The sequence below is a fragment of the Cynocephalus volans genome, chromosome 16 (genome assembly GCF_027409185.1).
Source record: "Cynocephalus volans isolate mCynVol1 chromosome 16, mCynVol1.pri, whole genome shotgun sequence".
Lineage (NCBI taxonomy): Eukaryota > Metazoa > Chordata > Mammalia > Dermoptera > Cynocephalidae > Cynocephalus > Cynocephalus volans.
The window spans coordinates 2,048,205-2,074,906 of NC_084475.1; the positions used below are offsets into that span (position 1 = coordinate 2,048,205).

The 26,702-nt window shown below is 42.0% G+C and overlaps 1 non-coding gene and 1 pseudogene across 1 annotated transcript; both read right to left on the reverse strand.

Annotated features, from left to right (window-relative positions):
* Positions 1 to 1,341: 1,341 nt before the first annotated feature.
* LOC134365079 (phosphatidylinositol N-acetylglucosaminyltransferase subunit C-like) lies at positions 1,342 to 22,478 on the reverse strand (annotated as a pseudogene).
* LOC134365353 (U1 spliceosomal RNA) lies at positions 14,677 to 14,842 on the reverse strand. Its single transcript, XR_010022057.1, has one exon. It is a non-coding gene; the product is annotated as a U1 spliceosomal RNA (small nuclear RNA).
* Positions 22,479 to 26,702: the final 4,224 nt, after the last annotated feature.

The following is a 26,702-nucleotide window of genomic DNA, read 5'->3' on the forward strand; positions in this document are numbered from 1 at the left end:
TTGTTATTTACCACTTAATATTCCATATTCTACAGCAGATTACTTTTGAACATATAGAGAGGAAGGAAGCTTCTGTTCTGGCATCCCTGCACTTTCACCACCTCAGGAGCACGGACATTTCTGTTTTCCTCCTTCGTGGCCTTTTAAGAGTCATGGAAACTGGGAACACCCTCATGCTGGCCTTTACTGACCTTCATCAGGGTCTTCAGGATTTCAAGTGCCAAGCTCTTTCCAGCTGCTTTCCAGCTCTGTTCCCACGCTCTGACACTTCTCTGGTGTTTCCTAGTCCATGTGGGACAGAGTCCCATGACCATTTCTCCTCTAGGGCAAAATCAGAGCTCAAGGCTTGACATATCCCTAGCAGCCTGTAGAAAACAGTATGTTCAACTATCAAAATGCAAACAGCCTGGAGATGGTAGGAAAAGGGACATGAGCCATATTCACGTCTTCCTATTGCAGAAGCCCTTCCAAAATTTTGATTAAAGTAAACATAAAAGAACAAGAATAACATTATAGGTAAAGGAAATTTTCTCTTATCACACAGAATGCTTTAATTCCTGCTAACAGATTCCTCCTCTGTTGAGGTGAATTTGGGATGATTTAATGGAAGAGAACTCCGAGGGCCTAGTTCTCAGTGGAAGTCCCCAATTAAATGCCCTATGGTAGCGAGCCCTTTCATCTTGAGTCAGAATTTTCCCAGTTATAAACCAGCTGGGCAAACAAAACAACAGAAGGATAAAGTTGAATCCTCACCCTAGCAACCCATATACAAAGCCAGACTAAAAAACAGTAATCCCCTTCAAAGATCCTATCTTTTCTTCCATGATGAGCTTGGTTACCAGTAATAGTCCAGTTGAATCAACACACATTTTCCATACTGTCCTGTCCTATAGCTGGTGTTGACACAGAAATTATTAGATGCCAGGAATACTTTAAGTGATACAGATTAAAAGACTAAAAATTCTTCTCAGCACAGAGTTAGCAACATTGCTGACAATTGATATACTTTTCTGGCCATTCTACTGGTACTTTGTGCGTACTCAAAAAGAAATTTGTTGATTTGCAGAAAAAAAAAAAAACAAGTGACAATTAAAAAATGGGCAAAGGAGCTAAATAGGCATTTCTCTTTTAAAAAAAATTTTTTTTAATAAACAGGAACATTTGTTACAGTGAATAATAAATGAGAGGCAATAATTCAAGAGGGCCACAGAAAGCTTTTTCACCCACAAAATAACAAAGGATAAACACCTTCACCACCAAGCCTTTGGGTAATTTTCTCTTTTGATCTCTGCTCTCTCACCCACAATAGCATGCTGCTTCCAAAATGGAACTCTTCTTTCAAATTTTATACTAGTTAGAAGAGTAGTCTTTCAGCTTTCCTTAATAATATAATGGAGGTCCCTAACTTAGCTAAGGAACCTGGACAAGTCTTCCTTGATTTCAGCTTCATCCCAAAGCCCATGAATGTTTTCTTTAAGGGCTGGCCCCGTGGCTCACTGGGGAGAGTGCGGCGCTGGTAGTGCTGAGGCCGTGGGTTCAGATCCTATTTAGGGATGGCCAGTGCGCTCACCAGCTGAGCATGGTGCAGACAGCACCATGCCGAGGGTTGCCATCCCACCAGTCTAAAAGAAAAAAAAAAGCTGCAGGTAAATGAGGTAGGAATGGCAAACATATGAAATGGAAACCAGCAGAAGGGCAAAGAGTATAGTTCCCACAGCACTAGTGGACAGCAGGCCTCCCAAGGCTGAGAATGCAAAAGGCAGTGTGACCCCCACACACCTGCAAGGAGTACATGCCTTCAGTTTCTTCTGCAACATGGGCAACTATCTGGATGGCAAATGTCACCATGATGAAGGCATGCAGGGACGGCGGAAGCCATGAAGCCAGGCAGACAAGCAAAGATGGCCATATTCAAAGACAGTGTGCTGGATACAATGGCAGCATTGGCACTATAGTCGAAGAAGATGAGGTGGCCTGATAGCATGAAGACTGACACAGCATAGATGGGGTCAGTGCTAACAGACTCTGTCAGGGTCTTCAGCACTGGTGAAAACCATAAGTGAAAGTAATGAAGACTAGAGCACTCTTCAAGTCAGCCCACCAGGTCTGCTCGCTCTTCTTCCGCCCTTCACCTCCATCAATGAGATCAAACAAAACATACCCAATCAGTGAAGAAGACATGCCAGTCCCAAAAAGCCAGCAGGGGGCCAGAAGACCATCATCCATATACCATCATATAACCACAAACACACAGACGCTGCACAGCTGCTGTATCACCACACTGGATACAAATACCACAGCCCGATATTGGTATTTCTGGGCACAGGTGGTTGTCCAGAGCTCCTCCAGGAACCTCCGGTCCACGTAGTTATCAGGGAAGGGCTGTCGCTCATACAAGACCTTCTGCCACTTGGCCTCCTTGGTGTTAGTTACAGGTTTGGCACACGTTCCCCTCGCCTTCAAACTCAGGCCAGTTCAACCTCCCTTGAAGAAGTCCATGTGGCTCTCATTCCTCATGAAGTTTTGAAATAAGACCTCTCTGGAAATTCCATGCTGTGCTGCGTTGATATTCTACCAGGCTGTCTTTCTTTTCAAAGGCAGCACTCCAGGCTAGGCCTGCAATAGATGAGTTTGTTCTTTGAGGCAGGACAACACAGCCACGTTCCTCATTTCTTCCATGGAGACCACGATGGGTTTTGCTTCACCAACCAGCCACCCTGAGAAGCCCTCTCATTGCAGCAGGGCCCCCAGCTCACCATCTCATGGCCACAGCCAGCGCTGCAGGACTCGTGGCGCCGAAAAAGTCAACACTCGCCTACAGGGTCAGGAACAAGGGACGGGGCTGGACGGGGGTAAGTCAGGGTGTCCCCAGCATGCCCTACTCTCCCTCCCGGCCTCCCCTGCCCGCCACCGCCCCTCACCCAGGCTTTGGGCTGCCGGGGACAGCTGAGGAGAAGGCTAGAAAACACTGACTCTCACACAGAACCCACCAGCCAGCGAGCTCCCGGGGTGCACAGCTGGGGGAGGGTGGCCTCCCGCCTCCTAAATAGGCATTTCTCAAAGGAAGATATACAAATGGCCAAGAGACACATGAAAAAATGCTCAACCTCACTCAGCATCCGGGAAATGCAAATCAAGACCACTTTGAGATACCATCTCATTCCAGTTAGGATGGCTAACACCCAAAAACTGATGGGGCACCAGGTTCTTCCAATTCCTGAGCTTTCTCATGCCCTTCAGCATTAATTAACATCCTTCCTGTCTTCCCTTACTCCATGACTTAGTTTTCTCCACTGTACTAAAGCTATTTCCATATATCTATAATCTGTAGCTTCCAAAATGTTGTTGACATCTCTTGTCTGCTGTTGTCCCTTCTCCACGTCTCTTTGTTCGTGTGAGTTTATGCCCTTCTAATTCCTTTACTGTCATTTTAGTGCGGTTTTGAGAGGGAGAAGAGGTGTGGTGTATATCCATGTGATACAATCTGCCACATTTACCCTAAAGTCTCTTTACAATGTTTGAATTGTGTGCCCTGTCTCCCTGTATTAGTCCGTTTTGTGTTGCTATAACAGAATATCTGAGACTGGGTAGTTTATAAAGAAAATGAAATTTATTGCTTACAGTTTCTGAGGCTGGGAAGTCCAAAGTCCATGTGGTGGTGGTGACAGTGATTCAGGGATCTCACATTGCAAGATGGTGGAAGCAGACAGAGCAGAGAGAAAGAGAGAGACAGACTCTCTTCCTCTTTTAAAGCCCTCAGAACCATGCCCTTGACCACCATTTTTAATCCATTCACTACTGCACGGTCCTACAATTCAGTCACCTCTTTAAGGCTCCACCTTTCAATTACTATATTAGGATATCCCACCCTTTCAACAGTCACAGTGGGGGCCAAGTTTCTAATATATAAAACTTGGGAACACAACTCAAGCTTCAATGAGTTTGGGGGGGCATAATTCAACGCACTACACTCCCCTTAGTTAGGGAGCTCTTACTGTATTCTGCTTAGGCTAGGGGTAGGGTGGAGGGTAACAAAAGATTAGAAAATACACACCCTTCCTCCATAAAAGTACACCTCATTTGACTCAGGGTAGGGCAAGGTCTATTTTTCCATTGTGATTTCTACCACCTACTCTTTTCAAAAGCAGGGAAGCCCTGCCACCATTCCCATGTGTTTTATGTATTTTGGCTAAGGGTGCTGAAGGGTTGGGTGAGGTTCTCAGAAAGGTCATAGGATGGAAAAATCCAAAATTTTTTTTTAATTTAAATTTTTTGGTTTTTTGGTAGCTGGCCAGTATGTGGATCTGAACCCTTGACCTCAAAAATCTGACTCTGGACCTACACAAAGTCAGTGCTGGGCAGGAGCAGGAGAGATTATTAAATTCAATTTCCTTATTTTATAAAAAGTAAACTGAAGCCCAGGGAGATGTACTTGATTTGGATCAACTTCGGGTCAAAGGATTGCTCAAAAATAGGCTCTTTGCAGTCATTGGGCATGTGTCTAACGTTCCCTCTACTCCAAGGCTACAGGCTTCTTGCTGTGCCTCAGGTCAAAAGTCATTTTAGGGGCCGGCCTGTGGCCCACTCGGGAGACTGTGGTGCTGATAACACCAAGGCCATGGGTTCGGATCCATGGCCAGTTAGCTCACTGGGTGAGCGTGGTGCTGACAACACCCAGTCAAGGGGTTATGATCCCCTTACCGGTCATCTTTAAAAAAAAAAATTAATATGATACTCTAGATCTCGACTATAGCAGAAGCTAAAGCTTATGTTTGTGGATTACATGCTGTAGTATCAATAATTTCCCTTCTTGCTGTGAGTAAAGCTGTAAGTAAAATTATGAAGCGTCTTAAAAGAAAGGGCAATAGTGGTTGAAAATTTAATTGGTTGAATATTGTTTTAGGGTATCAACTGTACAACAGATATCATGGGGTATATTTGCCTTGAGAATAGTTCCTAGAATACGGACTCATTTTTGAAAACTTGGTTAAATAAAACAGTACTTGAATAGTGATTGTACGAAGAAGTGCGTATAAATATGTCTGTGGGGGGAGTTGGTTAAGAAGTGGGTTTTTTCAAGGAGCTTTTATCTACATGGAGAGATAACAAAAGTAACAGTAATGTTTAGTTTATTACTCAGAAGACCAGCATGATTGTTAGATGAATAGTATAGTCAGTAAATGCAAAAACTCTAGGGAGAGAACCCTTAAAGTGGGATGACTGGGCATACCTTTATGAAGAAGTTAGCATTTAAGCTGGATTTGAAGGATGGGATTGCCTCCTTGTAAAGGAAAAGAGCGGGAGGACATTCAGTTGGAAAAAATAGCCAGGGCATAAATATAGAAGTGGAACAAGCAGAATTTGTTTGTTTAGGACAATTAACAAACCATTGGGCAAAGGAAAAAGTGAAAGCTAGGGCCACAAGTAAGCTTTATTTTAATGCTTTAAGCAGGAATTCACTAGCTTTTAAGGTACTTAAGCTGAGGGATAGACATCAAAGCAGTCTTTCTTATGGGAAGATTGATTCAGATATAGTTATGTTAGATATGCTATACCCACACAGTTAAAGCTCTGACAATCAGTGTCCGATAGCCAGAGTTACTGTGAATGGGGGCAGGGGAGTAGAGGGTGCATACAAGGGAGTGATTACAATAATGGACTTGTGATTTTAAACTTGGTAAGGAGATAAATGAGGACTTCTGGGGAGAGGGTGGTGGTGGTGGTGAGAGGGTGAAAAGTTGGTAGGATCAATAGATTGTAGATTTGGATGGGGTTTACATTAGAGTGGGAGTACTAATAGGAATGAGCTGGAAAGATAGAAGGTGGTTGTTGGAGAGCACAATGTTTGAAATAGAGAGCATGGAAGGGTTTAGATTATTGTCACTGACCATGAGAGTGAATGGCTCAAGTGGAATGGAGGACAAGATCATTGTAGGAAAGGAAATTAAGGAACAGAGGTACCAGGATGTTGTAAGATCATCTAACCTGGATATGAAAATGATAATGTTGTATGATTGTATGCTGTCATGGTTTAATAAATGCTCTCATATACATTCTTTCCTGATTCTTTTAGTAATTCAGTGAAGTAAACAGAATAGGTAGTAACCCCGTTTTATAGATGAAGAAACTGAGGCCCAGATAAATTAAGTATTTTGCCTGGTGCAGAGCTGAGTTTTGAACTTTCTGGTCTGAAATCTGCTGATTTCTTTGGCAATGTTCTTTCTTCTGCAGTATACAGACTAGCCTCTATTCAAGGAGATGTGTTGGTATTGTTTCTCTTTAATACATGGCAGCAATTTTTACCAGTTAACTAGCTAGTAGGAAATAGTTGGTATGCTTATCATTAAAGATTATATATTTTTTTGTTTCCGATATATCTCAGTGTTGTATACTTAATCAATCGTTTATATCTTCTTGCTGGTCTTTTCACTGTGTGTAGGTCTTGCAGACAATCCCATTCCATTTCCCAAAGATTATTGAGTGCCCATTTGTTAGCTTGGCATCATAAAAGGATAAGAAAACAAGGAAACATCAGTCCTTGTTCCCTTAAAAGAGTAGGTTGGAGAGAATGATACTTCTGGATACTGTCAAGTTAAGGTACTATAAACTTATCCTTGACCAATACAACATTAAAAGTTCATTGCTGTGATATCTGGGCAGGATATGGTCAAGTACTATTTGTTGATTAGATGTTATATGTCAGGCCCAGTGCCAAAGCATTTTGGAGATATTTAGCTAATGCAAGTAAGCCTCTAAAGGAGGAGGTGGTATCCCCCATTGTACAGATGAAAAACCTGAAGCTCAGAGAAATTGAGGCACACAGTTAGTAAACTCAGATTTCAAGCTTGATCTCGCCTGAGATGTGACTTTCCCTATAGTTCCTGATGTCTTAAGTGTGAGACCCAAACTCACTAACTTGGCTTATAAAACGCTTAACCATCTGGTGCCATGGTAACAGCTGTATCTCTTTTCTCATTGTCCTACCATCCTGCAGTTTCTGTTGTTACCTGGACATGCTAGGCTCTTTGATTTTTCTTGCTTTCATGTATGTTCCTACTTTTCTAGAATGCTCTTCTCTCTAGCAAGTTCCTATTCATTCTTCAAGACCCAATTTGATATCACCTCTGACATCTTCTCTAGGAAGAGTTGGTTGTTTCATTTTCTGTGCTCCCACAGTGCTTTGGTCGTATTTCACTAATATCACTTTTAGTAATAGTAGCACCCAACACTTAGTACACTTAGCACTTACTCTGTGTTAGTTACTATTATCTCGTGTATTCCCCAGTAACCACATAAAATAGGTTCTGTTATTATCCCCACTTTACAAATGAAAAACTCACCCAAGGTCACACAGCTGGCAAATCAAAGCTACCTTTCAGGTAGTTTGGATCAGTCTCAGCCTTTTAGCCACTGTGCTGTTCTACCTCTCCTACTGTATACTACCTTCTTATAATTTATCTTATCTCACTGGACTTAGAACTTGAATGCAAAGTCTTTCTTTTCTTTTCTTTTTTGGCGGCTGGCTGGTGCAGGATTGGAACCCTTGACCTTGGTCTTCCTTCCTTCCTTCCTTTCCTTCCTTTCCTTCCTTTTGACCTCAGTGTTATAACACCTCACTCTAACCAACTGAGCTAACCAGTTAGCCCCAAAGACATTCTTGTTGTATTTATTTTTCTAGTATTGAGTCAGGGTTTGGCACATAGAAGTTGCTTAGATATTTGAATTAATGGTTGAATAAAGGCAGGTATGTTGGTAAAGAGGCTTAGTACGTCTGAGAAGAACGTCCAGACTTGGAGTCAACTCCCTCTTGTGCTGTGGGTTATCTGGATTGAACTGTTAGTCTCTGTAATTTACTATAAAGCTAGTTGAGGGAGATTTCAAGTATGAAGTTTGTGTTATAGGTAGTTATACTCTTACTTCATTGTGTATAATTACAGCAATAACCTTTTAGTTGTGTTTCCTTTTGTGTGAAACATTGTATACGCACTTGGTTTTCTGTGAGCAAGTGCAGAATTTTTGTCAAAACGTCAGAATAGATAGGAATCTGTCATACCAGCCAGTGGTAAGTGAAATAATATGCCGTTACTATGGTTCCAGAGGAATTCTTTTTTTTTTTTTTTTTTTTTAAGATGACCGGTAAGGGGATCTCAACCCTTGGCTTGGTGTTGTCAGCACCACGCTCAGCCAGTTAGCAAACTGGCCATCCCTATATAGGATCCGAACCTGTGGCCTTGGTGTTATCAGCACCGCACTCTACCTAGTGAGCCACGGGCCGGCCTTCCAGAGGAATTCTTAACTATTATCTCCCTACCTTTTTGAATGCCGTAAGAATCATTTGCTGTATTTTGGATGCATTTGTAAAAAAGGCTGCTTACTCCTATGGAGTTTTAAAAAGTTAATAATTTTTCAGTGTAGTGCTTTTTTATGGAAACCAGTCCTTTCTTGTCCTAATCAAATTATTCAGAAAATTTGATATGTCAAACAGATGTACGTGTATTTTTAGACAAGTGTGTGATATGCTCCTACCCTTGACCCAGTGTAATGTGTTTTCAAGTTCCTAGTTATTTTCTGGGATGGATAACCATTGTCTTTCCTACCAATTTACATAACATTAAATTTACTTAGTAAGTGAAGTTTATTCCTCTGGGTTACTGACTGGCCTCAACAGTGCTTTAAAATAATAACTCATTATTTTATACCTCTTTAAACCTCACAACCTATGCCGTAATGCCATAGTGTATTCTGGATTTTATAGCTGGGGAAACAGTCCTACAAAGAGGTTTGGTAATTTGCCCAAGGTTATAGAGGTAGCAAATGGTAGCGTGACAATTAGGTGTCTGGTGTCTCTGGCTTCAGAGAGCTTTGATTTTTATAATAATACAGTGGAAATTGTTGTAAATCAGCCTGTATGATTATAGCAACAACAGTGAAAAATCGGGGTTTATGAGGAATTGACCACAATGATGTTTCTACCTTCTAATTTGAAAAGAATTTTAAATATACTAGTGAGATGCCACCAATAATCCCCAGAATGTCCATTTCCTTCTGGATAGGTTTTTCCTCCTGGGACATTTTCTTTTTAAATTCCATTGTTTTGGCTAATACTAGAATTAGTTTATTTGGAATGTGTACGGGAGAGCAAAACAGAAATGATGTCTCACAGTTATTTATTTGGTGATAGAAGAGGACTGGTTTTGTTCTGAGATGGAATATGAAGCTATCCTGTATGGTACTATCTGCTAAACATACCAGTTTTTGTCCATGGCAGGTGAAATCAGCATCATTATATATTTTGGATTTTGAATTTAGAAAATCCAAATTATAAACAAGTATGTTACTTGAGTTCTGAGGAAAGGCTACAATTATTACATGTACTCAATGATATTAAAAAACCTCTAAGGGAATAATGGTACATACAGTACAAAAGAAATTTTAGTTGGGGCGATTTGGAGCAGAGAGAGACAGGAATGTCTATAATAAGGAGCCTAGTAGCTCGATCCAGCTGTTAAAAACTAGGGCTAACATGAGTGGTACAATATACTGCCAAAGATAAAACTACTTTAAACTTGGTTCAGACCTAGTGTAGATGGGAACAGTCAGACAGGATTTAAAACTGCTCTGTGTACTCTGCATATTAATAATTTCTTAATCAGAAACTTTGGATCTACTGACTTTGACTATGAATAATATTTTTTATTAAAATTTTAAAAATTATATTAAATTTCAGTACTTACAGGAAGGTGGAAGAGAATAAGATCAGCTCTTTAGAGTTCTGATATTATTATGTTTTGCTATTTGAGATTATAGGCTGTTGGTTGTGATCTTTAAAGAGTTGTCCTGATAATTCCTTTTTCTCCAGCTCTAATTTCTCCTTATATTATCATATAGTTAATCATGGAAAGGGTACATCTGTGGGATTATGTGAATGCCAAAATCAGCACCAGTTAGCAAATAACAAGATTCCACTTATATGGATAAATTTAGGGCAGTCCTTGTCTCTATTTATATTTAAGTGATCACCACAGCTAAATTTGTAATAGAGAAGTTTCCACATTTGTCCAGTGTTTGGAAGCAGAATTCTTGACCTGTGAGGAACTGGAGCTACTGTGTACTTGTATTTTAATGATGTTCAGGGTAGGTCAGCCAGGTTCTGTTCGACTTGTAATTAGACCTGCCACAAAGGTCTAATTTTTCTTGAGAGGAGGCAGTTGAAGGAAAGTAAGCTGAGTGTATGTATGTATGTGCAGTTTAACACTTTGTTTTGTAAAAGTGAAATTGCTTCCAGGCTGATCCTTTCTGAATTTAAATTTTTGATCAGCGTTAATGAAAGCTGTGTTTCAACTCTGAAAGTATTTAGAAAGGAATAGTTGATTTAGACAATGAAATAAGTATTCCAAGCAATCATCCTAAAAACTAAATTTTTAGGAATGCTCCAACACAGGATTTGTGAATTTTTACTAGGATGACCATATGTTTAACCTTTTTGTCCTGGAATAATTTTAACACCCCTTTTTACTCTCAAAGTGCCCTGGTTTGTGCAATACATTATGTGATCATCTATCTCTAATGGGATTTGAGAGATCTAAATGAGGTTTTGAAAGCAAGATAAAGCAGCAGAAATATACTTCTGTTGAAGTCTTGTTGAGGTCTTCAGATAATCAGATGCTGTGTTGACTTTTTGGAAAGAATTGATTCTAATAAGTCTAAGTTCATCAAAATGACGTTAAAAAATTTGGGGTGATGGGGAGGCAAGAAATAAACTATTTGTGATCACCACCACCATCATCATCATTACTACTACTACTGCTACTACAGTTTGTGTCCTGGGGAATTGAAATCACATTTTATTTTCCTTCCTTTCTCTTTTTGCTTTTCTACTACAACATTCAAAAGGCACAAATGGATTCAGAGTGCAAAGTAAACCACTTAGTTAATCTTCTCAAAGGCAACCACTATTTCTAATTACACAGGGGTTCTTTCACAAATACATTATGCATAAGCAGGCATTCTCCACTGTACTTTCCCAAAGGGTAGCATGGAAGCACATTTTTGAGCACTTTGATTTTTTTTTTCTTCTAAATATTATATTTTGGAGATTATTCCATAACTAGAAGGTTTTTGTTTTTTACTTTAATTTTAGATTTATACAATAGCTGCAAAAATAGTACAGAAAATTCTGTGTACCCTCACCCATCATCCCTTACTACAGTATCCATACAGTAATCATAGTGCGGTTATCAAAACTAGGAAATTAACACTGGTGCAATATTATTAACTAAACCACAGACCTTATTTGAGTTTTACCACTTTTTTCAATAATGTCTTTTTTTCTGTTCAGGTTCCCATTCAGGATTTCATATTGATGGCATTTAGTTATTTCTCCTTTGTCTCCTCTAATCTTAACAGTTCCTCAGGCTTTCCTTGTCTTTAATGGTAACTGGAAGATTTTGATTAACTCTGTTTTCTATAGAGAATATTGTTTCAGAATTATGGAGGCAAGGTTATTATTTTATAAAGCTAAAAGAAGCTGTATCTAGTGTGGAGGGGAGAGTATAATGGTACTGACCTTTCAAAAAGCCTTTTATTTTGGGACAGTTTTAGATTTACAGAGAAATAGCTAAGACAGTAGCAAGAGTTCCTATATACCTCATAGTTTTATACTGTCCCTGGGTTTCTTCTGAATGCTATTTAGAAATGTGGACCAAGTTGCATCTGCCATCTAAACACAGTGCTTACCTTTCTTAAGAATTGTCTTCACTTTCACATAGTTTGCTTGTTGGACATACTCATGCAGCTGAGCTTCCAAGGAGTCATTTCTTAATGTACCAAGTGGAACAGGACAGGGAACTGGAAGATGGACAGCCCGAGACATCCTGTTTCAAAAGAGAGCAACATGTTTATTCTAACTGAATCAGAAATGCAAGGAAGCAACTTAAGATTCTTTCACATTTGGAAATCTGCCCACCTTCACTAATAATGAAGAAGATTAGGGGAACAATTACTAAAATTCTATGAGATTAATGTCTATCCTCAACATTATTGTTGAAATCAAAGAACTGAATATATTTATCCCCAATTCCCAGGACAGAAAATTGATGACTACTGGGAAGTAATACTAAAAAATAAAAAAATTAAAAGGGAAAAAACCAAAAAAATTTTTTAAAAATTTTTTAAAGAGAAAAAACTAAACTGAAAAAAATAACAAAAATAAAAATAAAAGATAATTAGGAGAGTATTAACTTTGAATGTTTAGAACACAAATGAAATAATTATGTGGGAGTGTAGATAGTATGATAGGAATTGGGTTCATATGTCAGACTCTGAAGTCCTTGTCCTGGCTCTTTCACCTCTCAACTGTATGACCTTAGAGAAATTAATCAACATTGATAGGCCTCAATTCTTCATCTGTAAAATGGAGATAATGATAACCAAAGGGTTGTTGAGAGATTTAAATGAGCTAATGTGTATAAAGTACTTGGTTAGAACATAGCCTTGTAAAAACCAAGGTCAAGGGTTCAGTTCCCTATACCAGCCAACCACCAAAAAAAGAAAAAAAAAAGTGTAAAGTGCTTAGAACTGTGCCTGGCACCAAGCATGTTCTTTGTAGCTATTAGCTGTTACTGTGCATGATAAGAGCCATGTAGAGAAATTTTAACTTTCCACATGTGGCAGCCACACCTGACCATCATTCATACAATCAAGTGTTTGTGGTAGGCCTACTGCTATAGTTTGTGTCCCTCAAAGTTCATGTGTTTGTAAACTTGATCCCCAGTGCAGAGGTGTTGGGAGGTAGGCTCTTTAAGAAGTGTTTAATTCATGTGGGCACTGCCCTCATGAATAAATTAATGCCATTATAGAGGGAGTTGGTTCATTATCACAGGAGTGGTTTCTTATAAAAGGACGAGTTCGGACCTCTTTTTGCCTCTCTCTCTTTCTCTCTGAAATTATCGAGTTTCAGGCATTTTCTTTCTTTTTTTTTTGACAGCTGGCCGATACGAGGATCTGAACCCTTGACCTTGGTGTTACAACACCATGCTCTAACTAAACAGCCTACTGGCCAGCCCTCAGGCATTTTCTTATAGCACAAAATGAACTAAGGAACTTACAAAGTGTCTCAAATGTGACAGGTGCTGTGTAAGACACCTAAAAATTAGGTCATTGCCATCACAATGCTCATAGTCTAGCAGGGCACACAAGTAGCACCATGTTGGTGTTCCACAGACAGTGGGTAAGACAAGGAAGCTCCATCCACATGAATAAACAAGCACGCACATCGAGGGCATGACTAAGGGCTACGTGGAGAAGCAAGAGGATGTGAAATGAGTGAGATGAGGTAAGGTAAAAGAAAAAGCCAAGAAGGTGGACAAATTCAGTGAATCTTCACCAGCCAGGAAGTTTAGGGATTATATGTTACTGAGAAGTAAAGCTTTCTTAATTTATCCATGAATTAAATGTGTAAAGTACTGTTAAGTTGCGTGCTTTAACTTTATTTCCTTGGGTAACTGTTACTATCCGTGTCACTGACTACAAACAGCATCCTAGAAGACAATGGCATCACAATGGTCTTAAGCAAACAAAAGTGACCAGAAAATACTGTTTTAAACATATAGGAACTGAAGCTTTTATAGCAAGCTGTCATTCACTCCCAACTCCTCCCCAGTCTGTCTTCCTTCTATTTCCAGGTATAAAAACAAGTGGCGTATTTCCATTATAATGTAGATGGTTGTTGTGAGCTGAATTGTGTCTCTACCCTCAAAATTCAAATGTTGAAGCCTAACCCCCCAGTACCTTAGAATGTAACTGTATACGGACATAGGGTCTTTAAAGAGGTGATTAAATTACAATGAGGCCCTTACAGTGGGGCCACAAGGCAATGACAGGTGTCATAAGAGAGACACACTAGGGGCCAGGATCACTGTGAAGGGACAGCAAGACGATGGCTATCTGCAAGCCAAGGAGAGAGCCCTCAGAAGAACCCAATCCTGCCAATGCCTTGACCTTACTTGGATATCCAGTCTCCAGAACTGTAAGAAAATTAATTTCTATTGTTTAAACCACACAAACTGTGGTACTTTGTTATGACAGCCCCAGTAAATACACTAAAAATAGCAAGTTATGTCATGTTATGCTTATGGCTTAGTTGGGAGGACCTCAGCATGAATTCTGTTCACCATTTACATACTAACACCCACTCCTGGGTATTTCAAATCTTAACTTCCTCTACAGACACCCTCAGTGATTCATCCCACAACTGGAATAAAAATTAAAGTAGCAAATTTATCTACATGTGGAAAAAATAGAACTAAGCATAGGGATCAGGTATTTGACCTTTCGCCCCGTATCATACAGTTCCCTCAAAAGTTGGATGGCTCCACATACAAAACACACAAGTGAGTAAGAAAGGCAAATCATCAGACAAACCAATCAAGAAATCCCACCTAAGGCATCCTCCCACCTCGGAGGCGGCTGGCATTGAACTTTTACTGAACGGACTTGGCTAGCCTATCCCAGAACGAACTTTTAGAACCTGAACAGGGATTAACTTCAATTACACTAGAAGCAAACCACCATAAGTTAACTTTCCAGACACATAAGACCCGTAGGAAAATACCAAGAAAAACCTACTGAAAATAATGAATGTTGTTTTATAGCCTATTATTAAAAAACCCACTTCATCACGGGAAAGAACAAATGCAGTCCCCAACTACCACAAATCATGCAGTCGAATTTCCCATATTTCGAGCAATTGCAGAATTCAGTACATTCACAGTGCAATGAAGAAGCCTCACCCTGGGAAAAAAGCACCCTCCTGATCATGGTACCTCCCCCGCCAGGTAAATAAATATAAATCGCCAACTTTGCTACCTTACCATCATCCTCAACCCCCTATAGAGTCATGGTCATTGCATTCTGAGTTCATTCTTCAGTTCACAACTTCAAGGCTTGCTCAAATGACACACATCAGGCTAAATCTATTTGGATATTCACTAGAAACTCTACTGCGCAAAGAACACACTAGAACCGGCAACCACGGCGCTTCTACCTCCGTTATCTCTGCCTGTATTAGCGACTTCACCCTCTGCTTCAAGGCTCCCTTCCCTACAGTCCCTACTGGACGAGTTCGCTCTAGCTACCCCTCACGTTGATCCAAAAGACAACAGCAGGTGTGGCTGAAGAGATTGTTAAATTACTTGCCTTTCGGGCATACGCGAAGATTCCAGGGTGGATTTGCAGTGCAGAGCAGTTTGGGAGGCCACCGTGTTTGGGGACGGAGCGCTCAGAATCGGTCGTGCCAGGTCGGAATTGCTACTCCACTTTGGGACTTGCTCAGAAATATAATGAGGGTGAAATGTATACTCAGTATTTTTCAAAAGTTGGGTTTTGATATATATGTTCATAAAGCAGGGTGTGGCTATCAAGTCGATAACACAACTGAGTCTACAGGTCCACTGCCAGGAAAGCAGGAATAACTATTGGCCTCTCTGGACCGCCTGAGTTACAGGGAGCTAAACTCATTCACTCCTGACAGGCAATGGCCCTGGCGCTGCATTTCTCAGCCACAGGGCTCTGCAATGAAAACCACAGTAACTACACATTTGCTAGATATCTTCATCAATAAAGTGTGACCCAACCCCACCTCAGTTATACAGTATCTCATTACTGAACTACTTTCATAATTGGCTGCTTCCATAGTACCCATGAACGCCAGGCTGGCCACAGCTTTGAGGCCTCTATGACTGTGTCCCCATAGCTTTGACTTCACAGGTATTAACGGGCCCTTTTTGCTGTGCTGGAGGAGTTTCACTTGAATGCCCTATTGCTTACTCCAGTATTTTCACCATTCACAAAGTATTCTAAAATTTCTGTGAATGCTGCTAATGATGAAAAACACCACTTCTCAAGCCATTGCCTATATGTAGTGCACATTTCTCATTTACTCACAGGCACTTAAGCTTTCAAGGTGCTAGGCTTACTGGTTGACGTAGCTGGTTAGAGCGCAGACTCCTAACACCAAGGAAATGTTTCAGATTCCCGGAGCCGCCAGCCACCAAAAATAAATAAAAAATAAGCTTTTAAGGTGCTAGCCACCAGCCTAGCGGTGACAGAATAGTAAGACGAATAATGCAAAAACGCGTTCTACGTACAATACAGGCGAGTAAGGTCACAGTTTGTACCGGAAGATTTTTAAGCACCTAAGGCTAGAAAAGTGCTTATTCAAACGTGAGCAACATTAGAATATAACTTAAAGCCCCTTACCAACTACTTTTTACAAAACCAAATAAGATCAAGTTTAACGGTATATAAGTAAGCCTAAAACAATCTACCTGACATATAGCATTCCTACCAACCATAATAAGCTGTCAACTATCCTTGATCACAATGTACAACGAAAACGCAAAAACCCAGAGTCCATGTTCTTAGTAAAAACTTCTCTGCATTACACGTAAGTCAACTCTCAACAAGGGCATCTGTTCTTCCACCACAACACTGCCAACGCAGCCCCCACTACCACAAGTTCTCCAGCTCCGTTTACCGCGCTTTGGGAAACCACCTTCATGATCACGGTAACTCTCCTGCCACATACGTACCAGTTCCTTTTTGACCCCGGCTCTACACCCTGGTGCCGAAACCACTGTTAAGTTTCGGGTCATTGTGAAACAACTCTTACTGGGCTTTATTGACATAGCAACAAAAATTTTTTTGTACTATGTCTGAGTTCGGGCGATAGAGATGTTATGCATATCTTTCCAAGGAACGTGCTTCCAAGATGCAGATTCTTGAACCTACATCCCCCACCTCCCGCGTGCCCTCCCGCGCAGGCCCGGCTGGTCAGCGAGCGCAGCTGCCTGCTCCTTCGCCGACTGCCCCGCACCATTTGAGACAGCTTTCAACCAATTCCTCCTTCACGCGCCATCCTAAGTGACATCTAACAGGCTACTTTCCTGACAAAAATCCATCCCTCTCCCAAGTTTGGGCGTACCCAAAGGCCTTTGGATCTCCTTGTGGGGAAAGCCCTTGAGCAAACGGATGTGAAAGAGTTTTTTAAAAAGTAGCAAGTTACCTTCACGCCTTCCCGGGATACCAGAGCTCCACAGCAGCCCTGCACTATTTTCTCCTATTCCACGAAGGGGAGAACGGTGAGCTAGCGGGGTGTGTTATAAAGGGTTTTGGAATCCAAGAACTGGACTGCAATCCAGTGTTCATATAGGAAGGCTCGAGATATGCTTCTAGCCTCTGACCTCGGTTTGTAAAATATGCATTACTGACCTCGGAGGAGTTCTTTTGAGGATAAAGCCAAGTAAATAGCAAAGTAACAGCCCAAACTATAAAGCATAATTATAACATGTGAATCAGGCCACCCAGTAAAAAACCCCAAAGCAAACCAAGAAATACTACCAGCTAATATCTACTGAGTGCTTTAGCCTACTAAGCACTCAGTAAATCACCTGGACTTTATATTTAATCCTCACAACTTTGAGGTAGGAACTGGAATCATCCCCATTTTAGAGATAAAGAATATGAAGCATGACAAAGATTCTGTGGCCAAACTCTGGTCAGCTTTCTGAACCTTCTCCTAGGCCCATCTCTGCACTTCCTTGTAAAATCCAGTTTTAGCAAAAGACCCTGCTAAATCAGTTTAGACAGAACCTCTCCACCCTCAGTATCTGATCAGGCTCCACCATCCCCCAGGTGATGTCTAATCACCCTGGAAGCCTTACCCCTGATCTTTCTTAGTGACTTTCAACCCACTGACCTTCACACTGCTCCTTAGCCATAAATTCCCACCTGCCCTTGCTGTAGCTGGAGCTGAGCCCCATCTCTCTCTCCCTCTGCAAGATCCATTGTGATGGTCCTTAATAAAGCCTTCCTTACCATGCTTTTAACAAGTACAACTGAATAATTTTTTCTTTAACAGCTGTTGTCTGAAAAAAAATTAACAAAGTCTTTTATTCTTTTGGAAAATAAGAACCAGATGAAGCTTTTCATTTCCTCACTGGGTATCTGACCATCTTCCTCCAGGAAGATGCTATGTACTCTGTCCTTTGTTGCCTAATTAATTTTTGGAAAAAGTTCAAAAATGGGAGAAAAAAGAGGAACTCAAAAAATAATGTCCTTCCACATAGCTAGGTATGTACTGATTTTCTGCACACAGGAGAACAGACGTCATTGTAATTCTGTCATACATAAAAGTCTTTGAGAAACAAAGAAATCTACCGTATCTTCTTCCTGGCCTAGTTCTAATTACACGTGTATAAAGTGAATTAGAAAGGGACTGCAGAGCCAGCTCTGCTTTTGTCACTCGGCCATTCGTTCAACCACTGTTTATTGAGTGCCCACTCTGTCAGAGTTTGGGTTGGGATAGGAAACGGAGAAATTAAAATGAAAATCAAAACAAAACAAAAACACTTTTCCTGGTTATAAGGAGTTAGAAAAACTGTATTAATCAAAACAAAACAGAAAATTATTTAAATAGAAACATATACAAGATACTTTGGAAATACTGGAAAATAATTATAACTTCAGGTTGAGAGGAGGACTCAAGAAACAGTGACTACACGTCTACTGTGTGTACGACCAACTCGTAGACAGAGAGGACGGGGACAAGTCACATTTTTGTTCACAAATTGAGATGAACTGTGCCCTCAATATGCCAAGCACTGTGCTGGGTGACTTCATATGTCATTCTTCCTCATCTGCACAAAGTCCTGAGGAATGGACACTAATGTGCCCATTTTACTGACGAAGAAACCGAGGCTTGGAGGGGTTGAGTTGCAATCCTGCTCCAACTGGTTCTTCCAGGCTGGCCTTGGAGGTGTCGGGCGGGCTCTGCCTGGCAGCGGGCGCTCTCCTGCGCAGCGTCCCCTGCACCGTGACCTTCTCTCAGGCCTTGCTCATTTATCTTTCAAAAATGTAGGTGAGCAATAGGTTAAACAGAGTTACCATATGAAACAGCAACTCTACTTCTAGGTATATTCCCAAGAGAAATGAAAATATATGTCTTCACAAACACTTGAATGTGAATGTTCATAGCAGTAGTATTCATAATAGCCAAAAAGTGGAAAAAAGCCATATGTCCATCAATTGATGAATGCATAAATAAAATGTGGTATATCCATAAAGTGGAATATTATTTGGCAATAAAAAGAAATAAAGTACTGATACATGCCTCAAAACATTATGCTAGCTAAAAGAAGTCAGTCACAAAAGACCACACATGTTGTATGATTCTATTTACATGAAAAAATCCAAAATAGGCAAATCTGTAGAGACAGAAAGATTGGTGGTTGCCTAGGCTCGGGGGATCGGAGGTGGGACTGACTGCTAATGGGTACAAGGTTTCTTTTCAAGATGATGAAGATGTTCTAAAATAAGATTATGTGCTGGTTGTCAACCTCTGTGTATATGCTAAGAAAAATTAAATTGCACACTTTACATGAATGAATTGTATGCTATGTAAATTATATCTCAATAAAATTGTTTTTATTAAAAGTAAATAGTGTAAGTCCTCCAATTAAGAGGCAGAGATCATCACATGATAAAAAAGCAAGACAACGATATGCTTTCTAGAAAAAACTCACTTTAAAAATAAAGACACGGGGGGAGAACACAGTCTGAGTGACTTCTGTTTTTTAAAAAAATAAATAAATAAAAATAGACAGAGATACACTAAAGGAGAATGAATAAAAAAAGATTTACTGTGGAAACACTAATAAAGCTGCATCAACTATATTAATATCAAGCAAAGTAGACCTCAAAAGAAGGAATATTACCAGAGATAAAGGGGTATCATTTCATAATAAGGGATTAGTTGATCACTAAGATATATCTTATGTGTATGAATCTAATTTGAATCCCTAAATGTGTATAAATCTAATAATCAAACCTCAAGGTGCCTAACAACACCAGACTCACTTAATACTACTCTGGGTGTGTTGGCCAGTATGAGCAGGTGAGAAGAAAGAAAGAACAGACGTAACTACTAGAAAGGAGGCAGCAGAGGTATACCCGGGATAACAGGCATATACCGAGAATCCCAAAGCAGTTGACTAAAAAGCCAATAGAGGGGCCGGCCCGTGGCTCACTTGGGAGAGCGTGGTGCTGACACCACCAAGTCAAGGGTTATGATCCCCTTACCTTTCATCTTATTTTAAAAAAAAGAAAAGAAAAAGAAAAAACTGTCTGTAAAAACAATTTGAGGCTTAGGCTGGTGCTAATTTCCTCCAGAAAGGATTTTCACTGATATCCTTACAGCACCTGAGGGTAGGGATAGGGAAAGTGCTACCAGACAAGGACCACTTTTAATTCAACTTTAAAGCTTGAAATTTCCTGGGACATCTAAATGACAGGAAGCTGAGTGAAAGTCTACGGTGGCCTAGTTTATTTGCAATTCACTCTTCTGTGATAAGAAATATATACCAGACTCCCCCCACTTGGAGGTCCCTAGACTCCTAGCTCATGCCCTTAGCTGCTGCTTCTGAATCAGTAAATGCTCCCAAGAACAAAAGCATCTTGCATGCTGAGCTCCTTTCTGGGTTTCTGTCTACTTGCAGACCTTGGTGGCCTGGTAATCCCTCATGCTCTTGTCAGCTCTTTACTGCTTTTTCTTTTTTTGTGGGCTGGCCAGTATGGGAATCTGAACCCTTGACCTTGGTGTCATCAGCACCACGCTCTCCAAAGTGAGCTACTGACCGATGCTGCTTTTTCTCTCTCTTTTTTTAAAAATAAACTTTATATTTTGGAATAACTTTAGATTTACAGAAAAGCTGCAAAGATAGTACAGCGAGTTCCTGAATACCCTTCACTCTGTTTCCCCTAATGTTAACATCTCACATAATCACGGCACATTTGTCAAAACTGAGAAATTAACATTGGTACATTAACTGCACTCCAGACTTTATTCGTTTTTCACTAGTTTTTCCACGAATATCCTTTCTCTGTTCTGGGATCCAATCCAAGATGCCACATTGCATTAAGCCTTCAGTGTTTTCGAGAAGGTTTTTAAAATATCTACCTACATCACTTCGCTTATGCCGGAGGACGGTCTGAATTACCTGGCCTGCCATTACTGTCCTCCCCATCATTTTCACTGTCATGCCTAGAAGTAAAAAGTCCTTAAAACAGTCAACTAAAAAACTGGAGAGTTTTCAGAATTGTTTCAGTGGAGGAAGTTGAAAAGTTGTATTTACAACTGTCTGGGGAGAGGAGCTATAGGTAGAACAGAGCAGATGGAATGTGTGAGAAAAAACAAAACCTTTGTGGTGCACTAGACTATGCTGCAGCAACAAACAAACTGCAAAATCGCAGTGGCAAAACACAGAAAAATCTCTCCCTTGCTCACACCAAGTCTGCTGCAGGCCTGGTAGCCGTCCAGGGCAACTTTCTTCCAAGTGGCTCAGGAATCTAAATCTTTCCATCTGGGGGCCACCCGTCTTTGTCAAGGACACATCTTCCCCACTCCTGATGTTTCCTTTCATGAGGACAGATGCCTGCTGGAGTCACACTCATGGTCTCTCCCTACACCTTCGCTGATTTGACTGATGGACCTGGAAGGAGAAACAAGGCATGTGTCACTCAGCCCCTTCCTTTTCCTCCCTGTCCCTTGGAGCTGGTGCGCCTGCAGCCTGTGTGTTCTGCATTATTATTCCACACTTCACCTTGAGTGCTGCAGGGACCACCCCAGCCCCACTGGGACTGGGGGGGCTGCTGTAGTTTTCCAGCACTGCCTACAACTGCCTAAAGTCTACCTAATTCTGGCCTTCAGTATTAGGAAGCCCACTCCCCTATATCCAAAGCCTTGTTACTACACCTGCATAAACACAACTTACACAAAAGCACACTTATTTGTTCCATAGATGAGTTCATCACCTGAGGCAGTGGTTCCTAATCCAGAGTAATTTTGCCTCCCAAGGGGACATTTGACAACGTCTGAAAACATTTTTGATTGTCACAACTGGGGAGGGAAGGACTACTGGCATCTAGTGGATAGAGGCTAGAGACCCTGCTAAACATCCTGCAATGCACAGCATAGCCCCCAACAACAAAGAATTATCTGACCCAAAATACCAATCGTGCTGAGGTTGCGAAACCCTGATCTGAGGGGAACAAATTGCCATCTTAGACCAGCCGAAGTGACTCGGTCCAAGCAAGTCGAAACTAGAGAGGAATCAGACCAGGGAGACATCAAAGACCAAACAGCTCGGTCCCCTTCATCCCAGCCATTGCACCTCCGGGCATGGCCGTGCCACTCTCAAGCACAAGGAGCCCTTCGTGAGGGTGTGATGAGTCTGCCAGAGCCCACCAGCCCAGGAGCCCTTCTGCCCTGCTGGACCTCCCAGCGCTCCGGGTGGGAAGCAGGATGTACATGTCCTCTCCTCTCAGATCCCCAAACCCACCTGGGCATCCACCCTTTGGCTGCCACGCACCCTAGGGTAGGACCAGGTGCAGGACCTCACCAGCACCTCACTTTTCCCTTCCATGCTCGCTCCATTTCCCTGCCTGCAGGATCTGTTTCTAGCGGAGTCCTCAAGCCCGGTTCCTGGGCTGGGCGTGGGGCTGACGGAGTGGAGGGGAAGACCTTAGAATATGCAGGAAGGGAGGTATCAGACCCGACACCCTCTTTATGTATATAAACATTTGATAACGCCTGCTTTGCTCTCCTGAAATGACAATCATAAATAATAGACCTTCTCACACTCTTCATTTTTAAAAGTCATAATATAATGTCCAAGCTGTACTAGGGAGACAAGAACAAAAGGAAAACCATTTATAACAACACATACTTCGAAATGCCAGTGCTCAGGCCCGGTGACACTAGAAAACGTAATGAAGTGTGGGATGTTTGCCCCCGCTTCTAAGTTAGGGCTCAAGAAAAGTTAGAAGATCAGAAATTATTCTGGGTCAGGACAAAAAAATAACTAAAAGAACAGAGATTTACTATCAAATGCTAGAATAAATATTATCTTAAACTGTCTTTTTCAAACTGCAAAACCCATTACCTTTTGTAGTGTGTAAAAGGGAGTCAGGTTCTGGGCTGAGATTGTCATAACAGGTTTTCACCGACGTGAGCAGCTGTCCCTGCCCATTAAGTGGCAGCAGCTCCCCCAACCATTGTGAGGACAGAACACATCCCCTGCATTAGCAGAACCACACACACACACACACACACAGGTGGGTAAAATTCCAACTGTGCTTACGGAAGGACATACGCCGAAATATTAACGGCGGTTATCTAAGGCACGAGGGAAATGACAGGAAACCTTTCTCTTTACATTTCTGTATTGTGTAAAATTTTGCTTACAACCTGCATGAACTTTGCAATCAGAGAAACAGCGCTGTTTTGGAAACAGTGTCAGGGCTCCCTCTAGTGTGCGTGTTTGTTCCGTTCCTTTCAAGGAGGATTCACATCTGCGCTGGGGAAGCCGTTCATTCACTTGTTCGAACTCCAGGACGGCTCAGCCAGCTCGGCAGCGGCGGGCCCGGGACTCCACGGCATCCGCTCAGCCCCGCGGCTCGCCCGCCTGCACCGCCGCCCCGTGGCCCCGGACGGTACTGCGCCCACCGGGAGGCGAGGGCCAAGGGGGCAAAGGGGCTCGTTCCCACCCACCGCTTAGCGGTCGGTGAAGCCGCGGACCCCCTACATACATAAAATAAAATACTTACGCTTAAAGAAAGCTAACAGTAGTGAATGGTTATCGAAATATTTGTAATCGTGTGATACAGCAGTAAGCGTGTTTATTAGCGCTTTCACTAATCCACCGAGGGGCAGGTCTGGTAACTGCTGTTTTCCAAGCGGTGAGGGGTCTGCACGATTTTCGAGATGGGGGCAACGACGCGACGTGCTGGTGTCTGTGATTTTTATTGTTAACACAGTTCCAGGCACTGCTGACACTGCACCCAGCAGAAGGAAAAGCCAAGGATCAGTTAGATGCTCACGAAAGTCCATATGTCTTTTTTTTTCCCATCAAAAGACATGGATTCCCTGAATTCTACTCACAAACGCCTCCGGGCGCATAGACCAAGGTTCAGGCCCCCTGGAAGCGGCACGAGGTTGGCAGAAGCGCTCGCGTGGGTTTGCAGGCTGGGCAGGGACGCCCAGGGCTGGCACGCGGGGCTCTAAGTCAAGAGCGGAGCAGAGGCGCCTCCCCGGCCGGGCGTGCGGAGGGGTGACCCGCACGGCCCCTCCTCTCCTTCCTCGTCCACATCTTGCGCTTCAGGAGGAAGTTAAAGCACCGCGTGGCCCGGAGAGGAGCTCCAGTTCCAGGTGTCTGCTCCTGTGGCGTCCAAGATGCGGCCTCTGATCCTGCTGTGGGGCTGTCTGGTGCTCCCAGGTGAGGTTGGGTCGAGGGTCGTGGGAGGGACGTGGGGCACTTGCCCCAGCTCGCCTTTTGGGTCTGCAGAGAGAGGATCTCTTGAACCAACCTTTCCTTTCCCTGGTGCACATGCGGCCATCCCCGTGCCCACCCGCCTGGTCCTTCCCGGCTTCACCCCAGCCCACCCATGCTCAGCCTCTTCAGCCCTCCAAGGGGGGTTGGAACTTGGCTGTTCCTGGAACCTAGAGCCAGGTTTTCCGCTGTGTCTCTGCGTTCCAACCCCTTCATGGCTGTGTGGCTGTGGGAGTAGCTTTACCTCTCTAACCTGCACTTTCCTGCTCTGTGCCAAGCCTGAAGGTAGACAAACACCCCCTATACCGCAGCCCCGTTAAACTCAGCAAACATTTGAGTCTCTGCTATGCCGTTCCCAACAACCCTGAGAGATGAGGAATCATCACATTTCATGAATTCATAGGCTTGATTTTTTTCTTTAACTTTCTAACGCCTGAAACCAGGATTCATCTTATAACTGTCACTTGTTCAATTGGCAATGTATTTTCTTAATGGTATGTAAAATTATGCTGTGTCTTACATATACCATCTTAAATTCAATGAAGTCGGATATTATCATCATCTATAGATGAGAAAAAATCGCTTCTCAGTCTTTTAGCTAAGATCAAATGTATAGATGAGAAAACTCAGAGGCCCAGAGAGGTCAAGCGACTTCCCCCAAGTCACACTGCTACTAAGTTGCAGTGCTGGGTAATCCGGTTCAGGAGCCAACTCTCCCATCTTTTGCCTCCTTCTCTGCCCTGCTCCTGTCCTCCTCCCTTCTGTCTACATATTATCTAGAATAATCAACTTTAACATAATACTTATATTTCATCTAATCTGACACCCATTGTAAGATACACCATTATTTCATGTTCCATTAAATAAAAAAACTCCTGTCAATTAATAGTAAAACATAGACTGTAAAATTAATCCTAATTTTGCAGATATAACATGTGAAAAAAGTACACTGACCTCACAGATAGTTTGAATAAGCATTTTTGATGGCACTTAACAGAAAGCATTCAATAAAGGTTAGTCATTCATATAAGTATGCAAAGTCTCATTTCTCTATACAGATCTAAGAACAAAAACATCCCCAACATAAACACAACAGCAGAGTGCTGTGAAGTTTGCCAACACATGACTAATACCCTGGAAGAAGGTAAGTTTCTCCTCGGTGGCCTTGGAGTTATCTATTTACCTGTTATAAGCCCTCTTTCCTTTTCCTCCTTATGTCCACCTTCCCATCCTTCTCATGCTCTGCGCCTTTAAACCTTTATTGAAGCCTATTTTCAGGGTCATTTGAAGCACTGTCAGCTTTGTACCTCCTTTCCCTATTTTCCACCCAAAGAGTTGAAAATGCTTAGGAAGTCACAGATACTAATTTTGAGAAAGCTGCAATAAATCTAAAAGTGGGGTAGAGTTTGAAATAGGCAACACAATTTGGTTAAGGTCCACACCCAGGCCAGCTCCTTTTCTTCAAAGAATCCATCCTCAGGCTGTCCCTCCTTTGTGAAATGTCTTCTCTCCTACTCTTATTTTTTTTTAATCGCAATTCTCTTTTTCAAAGTTCAGAAATTGTCTCAGCTCCACTCTGATTTTATTGAGGTCTCTCAGGCAACTTGTTTTTTTTTTTAAACATGACCAGTAAAGTGATCTTAACCCTTGACTTGGTGTTGTCAGCACCACGCTCTCCCAAGTAAGCTAATCAGCCATCCCTATATAGGGATCCGAACCCGTGGCCTTGGTGTTATTAGCACCACACTCTCCCAAGTGAGCCATGGGCCGGCCCCTACACTGCTCATCTCTGCTCTTTCCCCGGTTTCTTTCAAGGGTGTCCTTTCTCCTCTGGTCTTCTAACTGGAGAAATTCTTCAAAGTCCAGACCTTGAACTGTTGCTTTTCTCAACATGGAAGCTCTTCCCTCAAAAAATTTATCCACCTTCCTGATGCCAACTATATTAGTCCATTTCTGTTGCTGATAGCAAAATACATGGAACTGGGTAATTTGTAAGAAAATGAAATTGATTGCTTACATTTTCAGAGGCTGGGAAGTCCAAAAGGTCCAGGGAAAACATCTGGTGAGGGTCTTCCTTAGTGAGGCGACAGTGACCCGGGGGTCTCACATGGCAGAAATGGCAGAGAGAGATAGCTCCTCAGGCGCTCTCCTTTTCAAGCCCTCAGAACCACACCCCTGACCACCATTTAATAATGGGCTTACGAATACCCTCATTTATTCATTGACCACATCCACTCATATTGGTCCTACAATCTAATCACCTCTTCAAGCCCTCCCTCCTGCTTTCAATTACCATAATAAGATATCCCACTCTCAACA